Source organism: Falco peregrinus, chromosome 2 (genome assembly GCF_023634155.1).
Source record: "Falco peregrinus isolate bFalPer1 chromosome 2, bFalPer1.pri, whole genome shotgun sequence".
NCBI classification, from domain to species: Eukaryota; Metazoa; Chordata; class Aves; order Falconiformes; family Falconidae; genus Falco; species Falco peregrinus.
In genome coordinates, this window is record NC_073722.1 from 18,338,815 (window position 1) to 18,352,533 (window position 13,719).

Here is a 13,719-nt window from a genome sequence, read left to right on the forward strand (position 1 = left end):
GGGAACAGCTGCACAAATATTGCAGCTGCCAGAGATAAGATTTCTTTCTAGCATCCAAGATTTCTTGTTTTGTGTTTTGCAAGACCGCTTAGTAGTGGGTAACCACAGTGACTATCCATGCATCTGACATGTAATTTTGATCTCAATCACGGATAAGAGGTAAAAGCTCAACACAAACCCACCATAGAGACACACAAACACACACAACCAGAAAAAAATCAGAAACCCAAACCCTTGAAGGAAATGCCCAGAGGCACCACCATACAAAGGTTATACAGCAAATAAGCTGCTTGCTCTGACTTCTTGTGGACAATCAAAATACCAGGGTAAGTAATTTATAATTATAAGCAGATGTACAGCCCAGCTTTTTCACTGTTATCTCACATTTAACACCACCACTAAGACCCCAAATAACTCGGCACAATTTCCAAGACAATACTTTGGTAATTCGGCGATGATATCATTAAATAAATAGATTTCCAAAAGTCTGTCTTCATCTCCTAGATACATGTCTGTCTTCATATATTTGTCTTTGATTTGCAGCAATCTGTTGTGCTCCAATGGGAAGCATTAAGAATGAGTTTTATCGTACTCTGTGCTATATATTAGTAACTGTAATTCTTATTTCTCAGTCAAAGCCCAAGTAGGTATGATTAGCACTCTATTACAGTATTAATCAGCTGAAGTAGCCAGTTATAAATACATATGGCCATGATGGCCACAAGCTCTTGGAGCTATCATAGAATGCGCAGCTCCTCCAGACTTAGGGATTTACTGAAACTTTTTTTCCTCCTCCAAAATACTGAAAGAATTACCAGACATTTTGGCTGTGGAGGGCAGTCACCACATTTAGCTGATCCACAGCGCAGGATCTGAAGAACAAGGAGCAGAGCTAACTGTCTGCAGCCTCTGCATCATTTTTCTTTCTCAACCAACTCAGGAGGGGCCTTAAGCATACTTTAAGTCACCCTTGACTGTAGTGCTCTCCCATTTGCTAAACAGTCATTTAGCACACTGGGACTGTCAGAGCAGGGTAGCGCTTCAGCTTCTTATTTTTTCACCTCTACAGTGCCAGCTGTCAAGCTGGGTATGTAGAGAAAGACTTTCTACTTAAATAAGCTCCAACATGCTTCAGGGGGTCTGCTCCGCTTGCAATCATGTGATCCACTCTTGTGATTCATTTTCTAAATACTCACTGTCTAAGATTGTGCACGCACGTGCCTACAGCACTACTTGGAAACAGGGTTGTAATCTTTAAAAATCAAAAGCACAAGGATTCATCACAACTTGCTTTGCAACATCAACTCTTATCCTTCCTTACAGCCACACACTTCCAGCTGAAGAAGGCAAGCCTTCACGTATAGCAACAGCCTGCTGTAGTCATTCAGCTCCTTTCCATCAAGCCACAAACAGAATATCAAATTATTTTTTCCCCCTATAGAAGGAACATCCAAACAAAAGAGGGTCAAAACTGAACAAACAGATGGCTACAAGGGGATGGAAAGAGTCCACCCAGCCCAGCATCCTGTCTCTAACTGAGACTAAAGTAAAACCTCAGGGACAAGCAGGGTAACCCAGACAAGCATGCAACAATTTTTTTGGCTAGCTACCCTTAAAGCTGGATTTTCCCTTCACTAACCACAACATTTTCCAGCAAGCCCTTGTGCATCTTGATTACACTTTATTTGCATCTTGTGCACAGTACTATCTCCTTTCATTTGTTTTGAGCCTGCTGCTGTCACTCTTGGATACATCCTGGGATTCCTGTACTGGAAAATGAGGGAAGAACTGGCCTCTGCTCACCCTTTCCTTGCCACTCGTTAATGCAGTTCTCTCGGTCATTTCATCTCCAGGCTGAAAAGCTCCTTCCTGCTTCACTGTTTCTTGGATAGAAGCTGTGCTATGCCCTTGACTGTTCTTCTCACCCTTTTTTAAACCTTTTCCAGCTTAAGCTGCAAACTACTAGCACTTTCAGGCAGCCAGCAACTTCCCTGGTGTCACCACTATCCTCCTTCACATTTTTCTTCTCACAAAGGAGGATGTGGTAGCTGGGGGAGCTTAAAGAAACAGCTAGAAAGGCAGCCTAAGGAAAATCCAGGATGCTACCACTGGAGCTGAGGTCAGGTCATCTGAGTAAGAATTAACCAGAAGGCTACTTTCTCTGCCTACTGAAGGAGCACTTCACCTCCTTGCAAAACAGGGAAACACCTCAAAATATGGAAATAACCAACACACTTTGGCCCAGACCACACTAACGCAGGAAAAAACATGTTTGGTTCTCCCAGTTAGTGACCTAGAGGGATCATACTGCCCTCAAGATACAGACAAACTTCTGGGTTTTTGCGTTTTACTTTTTATAACACTTCATGATTGTTCAATTTGGCAGGCCAAGAATATCAGCCCAATTAAAATTTAAACTGCTCTAAAAGCAAAGACACATGTAGTAAAAAGACAACAGGACACACCAGTTAAATTTTGGAAGCAACAGACGTGCAAGATGTCTTCACTAAAGAGCTACTAATCATAATTGCTATTATACAAAATTGAACAGAATTAAATATAGGAAAATGAATGTTATTTCATGACAAGAAACTGTATAAACATTGCCAAGGAATTCAAGACTTGTTGCTAAATTTTGTCTCATTGAGCCATAGAGAATGAAAGCCCCTCCAAACTAACCAGTACAACAGTAAACAATGCAAGTTTGTTAAAATCACTGAGCTTGTGTGCTCCTTCAAGGCCTCTGGCTTGGTAGAGCATGACACTTTCATTAGGAAAGTCCAATGAAACAAGAGCTGGGCCAGCCAGACAAAATTTATTCAAACAGTTAACAGATAAGTCAAAAACCATGACTGTAAAAAAAAAAAAAAAGCATCATACTGCAGGTGGTTTCTAGTCTCAGGGGATCTTATTTCACAGTTTAGCCAATGACTTGGAAGAAAATTTTTTTTTAAAAAAAGATCATGAGTTAAAAACTGTGCAGGTGACAAGTACGAAGGAAGCCATTAATTGCAAAGAGGAAATGTGACTAACAGACAGCTGTTTGTGCACCAGCCCATGTGTTCTTGCTCAGCAGACACACAAATTGTGAAGAACTGACAGCACCTGAGAGCATCCTCCTGAAGAAAGAACCAAGGTCCCTGTTCAACACAACAGCCCCATCTCTACTGACATCACAAGACTATTTAACAAGGAAAAAGACAGTATAAAATCATTGTGTCTCTGGGTTTCGCAGGACTACACCCTAAGTATTACCTCCAGCGCTGGTAAACATCTAGAAGCATTCTGGAAAATTGGAAACCATTTATTAAAAGGCTGGAATCACTAAAGAATGGGAGAACATAATGAAGGAACACTGTTTTCTGCTTTTACAAACAGAAAGTAAAGAACAATAGTAACTCTAGAAGGAGCAGAAATTTGTATTGAGAAGGCTATTAAACGTACAAAAAGCTAATAACAACCAGAGCTAACAAAGCTGGTAGTTAAAGACAGTGAAATAAAACAAGCAGTAAAGCACATAATTTAAGACTGATGATAATTACACCAAGTGAATATACTGCAGAGCACTGAGAGTTCATCAAGTGACTTTCTGTTAGCAAAACAAGATAATTTTCAAAAATAAATGACCTAGCTTATAAATGGGACCTAATCAAGGACCCTTATGGTTCACATTTGATTCGTAATCAAATACAAAATAAATTTACAGCTTCACTCCAGTCCTTAGCATCCACACTCTGATCACAAAAATGTAACTGGCAAAATGCTGAAGTAGGAGGAGTCGGGAAAAGTACAAGAAGCTGCAGAATAGGAAGGAGTTTCTCTGCATGGAGCTCCTCACATCAAGATCTGCCACCTAGACAGGCTGCCACAGCCAGCTTGCTAACCAAAAGTCACTTCATAAACTCAATGCTTGCAGGCACATCCTGGATGTACCTATTGAAAGTGAAGACAACAAAACCATGAGGCTTGGCAAGCACCAGCTGCTGGCTGTCCTAGCAAGGTTGGGACACCACAAGAACCAAAGCGAGCTGCTTCCTAACACTATCCAGCTGCTTCTGGGAGCTCATGCACAGTGCCATGGCGAGGCAGCCTGGCTCCTGGCTCCCACAGTACTGCTGCCACCAAAGGCTGTGTGCCCTCCCCACTGCTATAAGGCTGGGATTTCAGCATCATTTGATTACATCTCTACAGATTAAGGATCTTTATCTGTCTCAGCACAGGACTTGAAGTCTGCTATGCTGCTGAAGCTGACATACACCCATCTTTGAGATGCCTGGTATTTTCATACCCTTTTCATTGCTATAGAACTGAGCCACCTTTTCTCCTCCAATTTAAAAAAAAAAAAGGCAATTAATCAACGTTTTCTAAATAAATGCAGGCAACAACTATAAAAAAATATCTAACTTGAAATCATTGCTTTTAGCATAATAACAGAAACCAACATAGACCAAATCTTACCACTAGTACTTTCTGCAGTCTTACATGTAGGATGAGAATCTAAGCTGGAAATTTAGCCTCTTTTATCTTTTTAAGTTTCTGTTCCTCCCAAGACTAGCAGTGGAGTAACAAGTTTCATAGAAAGCTGTGTGTTTCACTATCATCCAACATTATCGGCCACTCGTCTTAACCTGGAGTCCTCCACATTACAGAAAGTCAAGGTCCAGACTGTGAATGAAGAAACCCTATATACCAGCTATTCTCCTTCAGTGTTTTTCTTGGTTTAGAATGCCAACATAAAACCTTTTCTTTTTCTTCCTGGCTGAAAGCTAACATACAGTTCATTCACCTGCAAGACAGTTTACAACACCAATGCCACCCCAATATTATAGTGTCGCACTCTGTTCCAGAAGGTTATTTTTAAAAAAAAAAACACCTGTCAAGCATTCCCTCTGTCCAATATAGATAAAGCAAGTAAGTAATAGCTCCAGGAATAAAGCATACTTCCAAAGGCCATCAGGTCACAATAAAAACCAAACAGCCTGCAGAGAAGACAGCTAAAGGTAATATAGGATGCAAATCACTTCAAACTACCCACTGTGAATTTCAGCTCCTTCCCTTCCCCCCCAACCCGGTGTGTTTAAAAAAAAACAGATATTGAATCAAGCAGCAAGAGATGAAAAGGTCCTAAGAGAGGCCTGTGTACAATAGCTGCACATGGAGCTCGAAGGGGTTTTCTCTATTCTAGTTACTTCTGAAGACATGACCTTATCAGAAGTTCAAACTATTACTTGTGAGGCAATTTCCTTTAAGGGATCTTCATTTCTAGCTTTCTTAACTCCATCTTATGAAAACTAAACCTAGCTATAGGACCACTAATAAAAGTGATCTTTACACACCAGCCTGCATGCAAACACAGGAGAGTCTTTAAAGGAATAACCCACAGGCTCCCTCTCACTTGCACACAGAAGTGCTTTGCCATACAGTGCGAAGAAGTGGTGTCTTCCACACAGAATCATGTTGCTAGCAGAGTTTTCTACATGGCTTTATTTTTTATTTTTTTTTACTTACTGTGGGCCTTTCTTTTTTCCCTTGGGTGGGCAAACTATTTATTCCAAACTAAACTTACTTAATTTCATTAAGAATGAAAACCAAGTAAAGAACAAGAGAAGGAAAAAAGCAGCTGAGAGACAGGACAACAATCAAAGAAGAGGCAGACAAATAAGTTTAGGCACCATGCACAAAGAAACACGAGTTCTAAGCACATTTATTTTTAACACAAGTCACTGTATCACGTACTAGAAGATGCCTTTTGCAATAACATAACCTGCCACAACATGAAAATTTCATGGGACTGGAAACAAAGCACTTGACTCTCACTCGCTTTTCTCTACCTCTGCTTTTAACTCTACATGTCTTCTTGTGAGTATGAGGTGCCACTTCAATGATTTTTAGCTAGAACTGGATGCTTTGCCCCTTGTATTAATAAAAAACCCTCGCTTATTTCTTACCTCACAGGAAATTCTTTTTCCCCGAATGTACAAAAGTTATTGTCACCTTCCAGGTACAGAACTACTCTGCAACAGAAAAACTTAACCTAACAGCATCTTAATACCTGCTGATCTAATAAGAGCTTTCACCTTCTCCCAGCACCCATGCTACTTAACACAGACAAACAGAATTCAGATTAGACAAATTCAGTGTTATGAACTCACTATGCTACACAGGGAACTAAATTGGTTTCTTGTTTCTACCTATACAGGACAACGGTACCTATCTAAAAATACCCTGCTGTTTTTTTCCAGTCATCTGTTGTAAAAATGTTTCTAACATCATCAAACATGAATTACTTACTATTGCTGACACTGCTGAAAAAAGAAAACCCCCAAACTGACAACATACGTTCATGTTACTACTATGAAAGATAGAGAGATACATACAAGCCCAACAGAGGGGAAAAAAGGGGAAGCCAATTACTCCATTAAAAAGAAATCCACTCAGTAGCTCAAAAATCCACTGAAGACTCTCAAACTCTTTTGTGATTACTATCAGTGTCCTTGCTGTCGAGTCTGTCCCAGTGAGAACCTTGATTCTGAAAGCCTGCTACAGATATTTGTGTACGAGGAGGAAGATTTTAAGACAACCATCACAAATTCGAAGATGAACACTAACATGGAGATTGCAGAAAGCACAAAGGGCTTTTAGTTATATTTAAGCTAACAAGTAGTCAGATGACACATACTCTGCTTGTACCCCTGAAACCAACAAAAAGGAATCCCGTTACAAAGTATTTGACATTGTTAGGAAATAACAGCACACACCACCACTTCGAGATGCCCCCACACACACACCCCCTCCAGCAGGCAAGACCAGCCGTAACACTCACAGACAGCTGCTGCCACTGCTTCCTGGTCTGCAGCAATTACTCGTCCTGCAAAGACCACACGGTTTTGTCACCAAGAGAAAAATCACAGCGATGCTACCTACCCGGGTTTTAGCTGCAGCGCTGACCCAGTCCAGCGAGAGCTCCGGAACTGCCCCAGACCAGGACTCCTACCTTCCACAGGCAGGGTCAATATTCTCACCCATAAACACGGTGGCTTCTTGAGACAAATTCGGAAAGAGTGACAGCTTGTTTCAGCTTGACTGCACTCCGAAGTTTCTTTTCCTTCCCCCTCTCTCAGCCGCTCAGCCGATCCGCGCACACCCAAGGCTACCGCCACCACACAGCAGCTCTGCGCTCCCCACCGTACGTCCTCCAGAAATCCCAGCTGGCGCACGAGGAGGAGCAGCCCAAGAAGTTAAAAAGAGTGGCTGTGTGTGTATGAATGTGTAAATATACAGTACGAGAGGCTGGAACGGCCTCCCAGGGCCAGCCCGCAGACACAGCCCCGCGTTTCAGATTTCATTGGCAGCTGGCAGCTCTGGAGCGCGCCAGCGGCACTGCTGTAGCGCCGGGGAGGAATCCGGCCCCCTTCCCAGACATCTCTGGAAATCCCAGCGACACGGCACCCGCCTCCCCGACAGTGCCTGGAGACCCTCCGTGAGCTGCTTCACCATGCTGCTGGTGCTGCGGAGCGGGGTCTGCGCTCTCAGGGGTAGGACACAGCCGCGCTACGCACCGCGATTCCTCTCAGCGCTGCCATGCGCTTCTGCCAGAGACCTTACACGAGCAGCCGCAGCAGCAGCAACTCGATCGTGCCCTTGGGGCAAGGGGCTCCTCTCCTGCTGCATACGGCCACCAACTGACAGAGACACCCTGTGACCCTACACAGATGTTTGCTGCCGCCCACCTCCTTTTTTATTTTCGCCTGTGATGCCTCTTCAGTCAACCAGACACACTCTTAAGTGGTCTTGACTCATCTACTTTCAACAGCCTGCCTCTCTGCGACTGGGTACGATGGTCTGTTTAAGTGGGACTAAGGATTTTACCTTGGGTGGACCTGACAGAGGTCTCCGTGGAACCTGCACAAGGTCTGCATGCCTTTTCCCGCAGGCCCAGCCCCAACTCAGTCACACAGCAGAAATCAGGATGGGAGTTATGATGGGAACCGCAGCTGTAATTGGGTTTCAGGAGCCGCTGTTCCCTCTCTGAATAGCATGACTGTCGTCTGTTCCCGGGTGACTCAGTGAGCGTGAGGCTGCACTCTTCCCCACGCTTGGTGCAAGTAATGATGTGTATCCTCTGTCCTCCCTCCCACCACCTCACTCCAGCACATCAGATGCCACAGTACTGGTTTTAGGTGGAAAAACAACCTCTCTTGGAAAATATTAATTGCCCTGTGTTACTGGTCACATCTTTCAGATCCCCATCAGGAGAAAAAGCAGCAGTCTCTAATACTATACCACAATGAGGTTATAAGAAAAAATTACTACTAATAATAGCTGAAAACAGCACAACAGTACACTTTTACACCCAGTTTCCGCATACTGTACACACTTAAGAAAAAAAACCCTGCCCATTTTCAGCTACACATACCAGCCACGTGGTGTTCCTCTAATGACTGGAGCTGGCAAATCTGTAGAAGCTGGAAAAGTGTTTTGCATGACCTAGAATCTCAGCATCTGATGAGTATGCAGTTTGGACAGACCTAGACACACTTCCACCGACTTCCCTCCCATGACCCACTTCTCAGAGTTCTGCATTTGCTGGTTCCAGCTCCACCCAATGTGACAGCACTAAAAACTCCTGAGTACTACAAGACATAGTTACAGCCTTTTGCAAGCAATCAGTTTAACAAATTCCTCAGGTCTATGAAGTTTTTCAATAGATGAGGTCTGAAGAACATTTACATACTGTTAACATATGACATGTTATAGCTTGCAGCAGTGATAATGGGATACCACTGCACTGGAGCAGCTTCTGCTTTTAACGGGGGTGGGGGTAGGGTGGAATAATAATAAAAAAATCATTCAACTGCCTGGTTATTCACAGTTCATCAAATCTCTGAACTCTGCCTCTCACTAATACTGCAAGAAGGGTTGAGGCCTGCAGCAGCCAGCCCAGATATCAGCACATGAAGGGGAATACACCCAAGACACCTTCCTCACTTTCCCAGTCTGTCATGAGAATAGCCAGCCAGAAAAAAGAACTATGCAAGCCACTCAGCCCAAGGGCTGGTTCCCACTCCTGTCCCTGGAAAACAAGTCCGCAGAGATAAAACAAGGAGAAGGCAGAGCAAAACCATTCCCATCATCTCTCTGCCAAATTCAGAGATGAGGCCAACAGAGGTCCTCAGCATCAGGGACAGCATGCTGCACCTCGCTAAAATGCAGCTTGTCCCAACAACCACGCCAGTTTGAAGAAACACTAAGTCTTGCTGCCACTACACCAGTGTAATTTTTTTTCCCTCCAAGAGTAAACAGAGTATACAGATACACGGCTGCTCAAGAAGAGAAAGTAAACATGCACAAACTTTAGACAGCAAAGAGGAGAACACAATTAAACACATGCACAGCAGGATACCTGTGCTGGCCTTCGGTCTGGTTAGCTGCCAAAGGCAGGCTCACAAGGAGAACAGCCAGAATGACATACTAGAAAAAACATTTTTTAATGGGCTGGAAAGCCTTCCACCATCAAGGACCATGCCTGCTCTGATGAGGTGCCTGTACATATGGGAGCCTCACTTTATGCATCACAGTAATCGACACTATATAAAAACTTAACGCAGGCACTTCTGTAACTTTCGTCTCCGCAGCTCCGTGCCTTTATTTGAACAACAGCCATATTAACACACAAGACCTCTTGTTTAAATTATAGGAAATTACTGTTCTGTTACTGTACTGTTCTCTTAAGAGAGAAGTAACCCCAGGGAAATTTCCAGCTACCAGAGAGAAAGGAGAGTGGCACAATGTACTTCCTAAGCACAGAGACACACAGGAAGCAAGCTGCAGGGCAGACTGGAACTGCTGGCTGCAGCAGTGGGCACACGCAGACCCCCTGGTCCTGCGCCAGAACTGCTCACACACAGCAGAAAGCTCACAGCCTTGGCCCCGCAACATGGGTGCTTTCAAAAACTGAGCTGCAAAGCCACTCATAGCCTTGAAGAACCGCACATTTGAAGTCTGGCTATTAATACATAATTACAACAATAACAATGAGGAGACCTTTTGAAGTCAGATTTCCTTCCTTCTCTTATTGGTGGCCCTTTGCTACTGTTCTTTCTCTCTGCAGCAGTCATGGTTTGCTAGCTGATATCCTTTTCAAGCTGAGTTTCAGAACATAAAACAATTCATATTTGCAGCTTTATGGGCTCATCTGCAAGACACATTAAAACTCTTCACCCCATCTTGTGTTTTCTGTGTGTACATCATCAGTAACATTACTCATTCATTATCTACATCAGCGAAGGGCCAGCAGGACCAGATCTGTAACTGGAAATGGTTTACCCAACTCCATGCAATACACCACTAAGACTAAGAAAAGCCTGGGCTGGTGCTGGTAGGTACCCAGCTAGTTTTCCTTGCCAAGACTGCTCCTATCTAACTTCTTGGATATCTTACCTGAGCAGACTGGGACACAAAGACTTGACCTTTGCGTAGCAGGGAATTATAATTTTGAATCTTTCTGTCTGGAAGAAAAACATGATGGTTTTTTTCAAAACATCTAATGGGACAAACCCGATACACTGTACCAAGCAATCAAACAAATGGGAAGGATGAAAACTGCATTTGCATGGGACAGAGTGAGTCTGCTCAGGCACGGCATACCCATGGGCAAGTGCAGGCAGTTCCAAAGATAACTCTACACCTCTGGACAAACATGCTCCTTTTGCAAGTGGGGTCACTTAGCTGGGGGTCATGGAGTACCTTAGCCAAGTTCCCTCTTCCCTGCTCATCTTATGTAGAAATGGATCTGTAATTACTACCACCACTGAACTATTTACAGTCCACTACTAAGCCTCTTGCCCTTAAAGCCTTTTATACCAGTGGAAGCAGCAAACTGACTTTGTTGCTCTGTGCAGAGCCTCACCTTCTCACCTCATCACTGCAGAAGGCATAACAGGTTATTTGTTTAAAATCTACTGCTAAAGTTAACCGTGTGACTGTTAACACCTGAAGATACACACTGAAAAGTTTTGCCCCACAGGATGCCAAACAACAACAACAAAAAATAATTTCATTCAGTAAGTCAGACTTATTTTGCAAGCATTTTCTGATCTAGCAAGAGGGGGTCTGCACAGCTTGTGGACTTCATAGAGTATACACAGAAGCCTCACTCTTTATGTGTTCATGTGCGTATATACACAGTCTTTGTAACAGGGCTTCTCTGCAGGCATCACTACTGTCTGGTGAACAAACTGGACAAGTGTATAAAAAAAACAGGAAAAAACACTTTTTTCAATATAACTAAACCCTGAAGGCATCTGCTGCCCCTGCAGTTTCTGTTGGCTAATACTGATGGAGAAGGTGGTACTGAATTCACTACACATTTTGGGAAATATCTTCTCATCCTATTCACAGCGGTTATGTTGTGCAATAGAGCAGGCTGGATAGTCACTTCCCATATTCAGTTTCATGGAAATCAGTTCACCTTCACCCTTAACCCACTTTACAGATGAAATCTGTCTTACCTCCCCAGTGTCTGGAGTATTTTGGAAGATGTACAATTTTTAAACACTACTGTTCCAACATTTGTTGGCTATTTTTGAGTACTGGCTCACCACTGTTTCCTTCATTCATCCAATATTACAGTCAATAATATTACAGTCAATATTACAGTCAAAAAGAACTGGGATATAATATAGCAGGTTGCAGCAAAATCTAAAGCCACAAGGTAGAAAACACAACCACAGCTCGCTGAATAAATATCGTTCTATATCATTAGTCCCCAGCAAGAAAAGGACAAGCCACACTCAGAATTAATTGACGAAACCTAGAAAAGTGGCTTAAATCTTTACTGTTTCCATAGGGACAGATTCTGCAAGATGTTTCACAAATTAGTCAAGCTACTTACACTAATAGCCCTAAATCAGAGACATGAAAGTGCTCAAAGACAGGGCCAAAACCTGACACATCTGAAAAAGGATTGAAAACTGTAGGTAATCTTCCCTACACACACAGGAGACTTCTAGTCATAGTCATCAGGAATGTTTTGATAATCTGTGCATCTTCAAATCTATGAAATCTAGTTGTCCAGCTGGGAATCATTTTATCTCAGAGAACCCACAGACATACAGCCACTTTCACATCCACTTCTCTCAACTGCAGCAAGATATTACTCACCAGTTTGTAGACTTTCTGCTTTCTGTGCCTTACAACTTCTTCCAGCCCTGTGCTCGGCAACTGAACCTCACACACAACTTTTAGTTGCACTCAGCAACATAATTCTTAACCACATGTTCTGTTTTCCAGTCTAGACAACTGGGACTAACGTAAGACAATTAAGATCTGCATGGCATACATCAAGTCACATGGGAGAACCATAATACCAAATTTTATAAATAATTTACATCATTTCCCTCTTCCTTTCTGTGCAAGTGCTCAGAATAATCTAGTGTTTAGGTTGGAGGTCAGTATTCAGCAGAGAATTTCTCCTCCTCTTATAAGAGCCCAAACAATTTTATCTAGTCTACTTCCTCCAAGTCCAGATTGTTGAGTCTAGAGTTGCACTAAAACCTTACAAAAAACAAAACAAGGTTTTCCTGGACACACACAGAAGGAAGCTGATTCAACTGTATTCTGACTGAGGAAAAGATGATCACCCATCTAATACATGCTTCAAATTATATTAATTCTTTAGAAATTGAAAAGTGTCAGAAGACACAGAAAAAAGCTTCAGTAGATATAGTGATGATTTATGGTGTGACAGATCAATGCACAAAATGTAGAAACAAGACAACCAGGTACATCAACAGAAACCTTTAAAACTAATGTTTTTATTTAAGCACTCATTGACTACAAGATTTGACTTTTTCACAAGGCTGTTGCCAGGATCTCACGTTAGATGTCATTTTGATCTTGGCTTTGATTTCCTAAACATCCTCCAATATTGCTCCAAGATTACTCTGGAAGTAGCCCTTACTAATATGAACATACTATTCTTTCCCAGCCATTAAGCAAATTTCTCCTGGAATTACAGGACAGGCAGAAGGTAACTGACCTTGTGTCTTTGGTCAGAAGCAGAGAACACAAGCATATGTGTTCCTACGAGGAATGGCAGCAGGTAGGAAGGAATGTAATTAAAAATCCCCTCCCTAATGTAGCCATTCCAACAGTGAATCTTAATTTACCATTAAACATCAAAGTTCAAATCAGCAAATTCTGGATCCTATTTGCACAGGACAGCTTAGAACAGAACATTTTACCTCTGTTCCTTTCTATATAGAGAGCAAAACCTTCAAATACAGATATAGCATGGGTTTTCTTCACAGTTTGACAATGGACATGTCAGAGAGTCCTTAGCGACATTCAAAAATAATGTTGGTTCCTTTTAAACACTTAAACCCTCCAGAGAATGGGATCTTTGTAGAAGCTGACATTCACATGGGGGGGGGGGGGGGGGGGGAGGGGAAAAAAAAAGCCAGCTTTTTAGCCTGTCCCTCTTGGGAACACTGACGCTGCAAGAAAAAAAAAATTCTTCCCCTTAAAAATTAACATCTACGCTTACATTCTGCAATACATTACATAAAACTCCTCAGCTGTCTATTTAGCAGCTGCAGCAGCCTAGCTGAAATTAGCAAAACCAAAAATATTACATCAGGGTTTATTTTGGTGATACACTTAAAATGTATATGCACAAGAATGCAAGCAGAACTTAAAAGTATAGTTATGTTCCTGCTA

General features: G+C 42.5%; 1 protein-coding gene across 3 annotated transcripts in view; it reads right to left on the minus strand.

Moving 5' to 3' along the window:
• Nucleotides 1-12,302, minus strand: part of ARHGAP24 (Rho GTPase activating protein 24) — a 225,652-nt gene extending 213,350 nt beyond the window's left edge. Inside the window, exon 1 of one of the 3 annotated variants that reach the window (XM_055794532.1) lies at nt 12,163-12,302. The gene's annotated coding sequence lies outside the window, so the exon portion shown is untranslated. Of the gene's footprint in view, nt 1-6,924; nt 7,499-8,416; nt 8,437-12,162 lie in introns of those variants that run through there. The other 2 variants (XM_055794533.1, XM_005230098.4) reach the window with 2 other exon arrangements.
• Nucleotides 12,303-13,719: the final 1,417 nt, after the last annotated feature.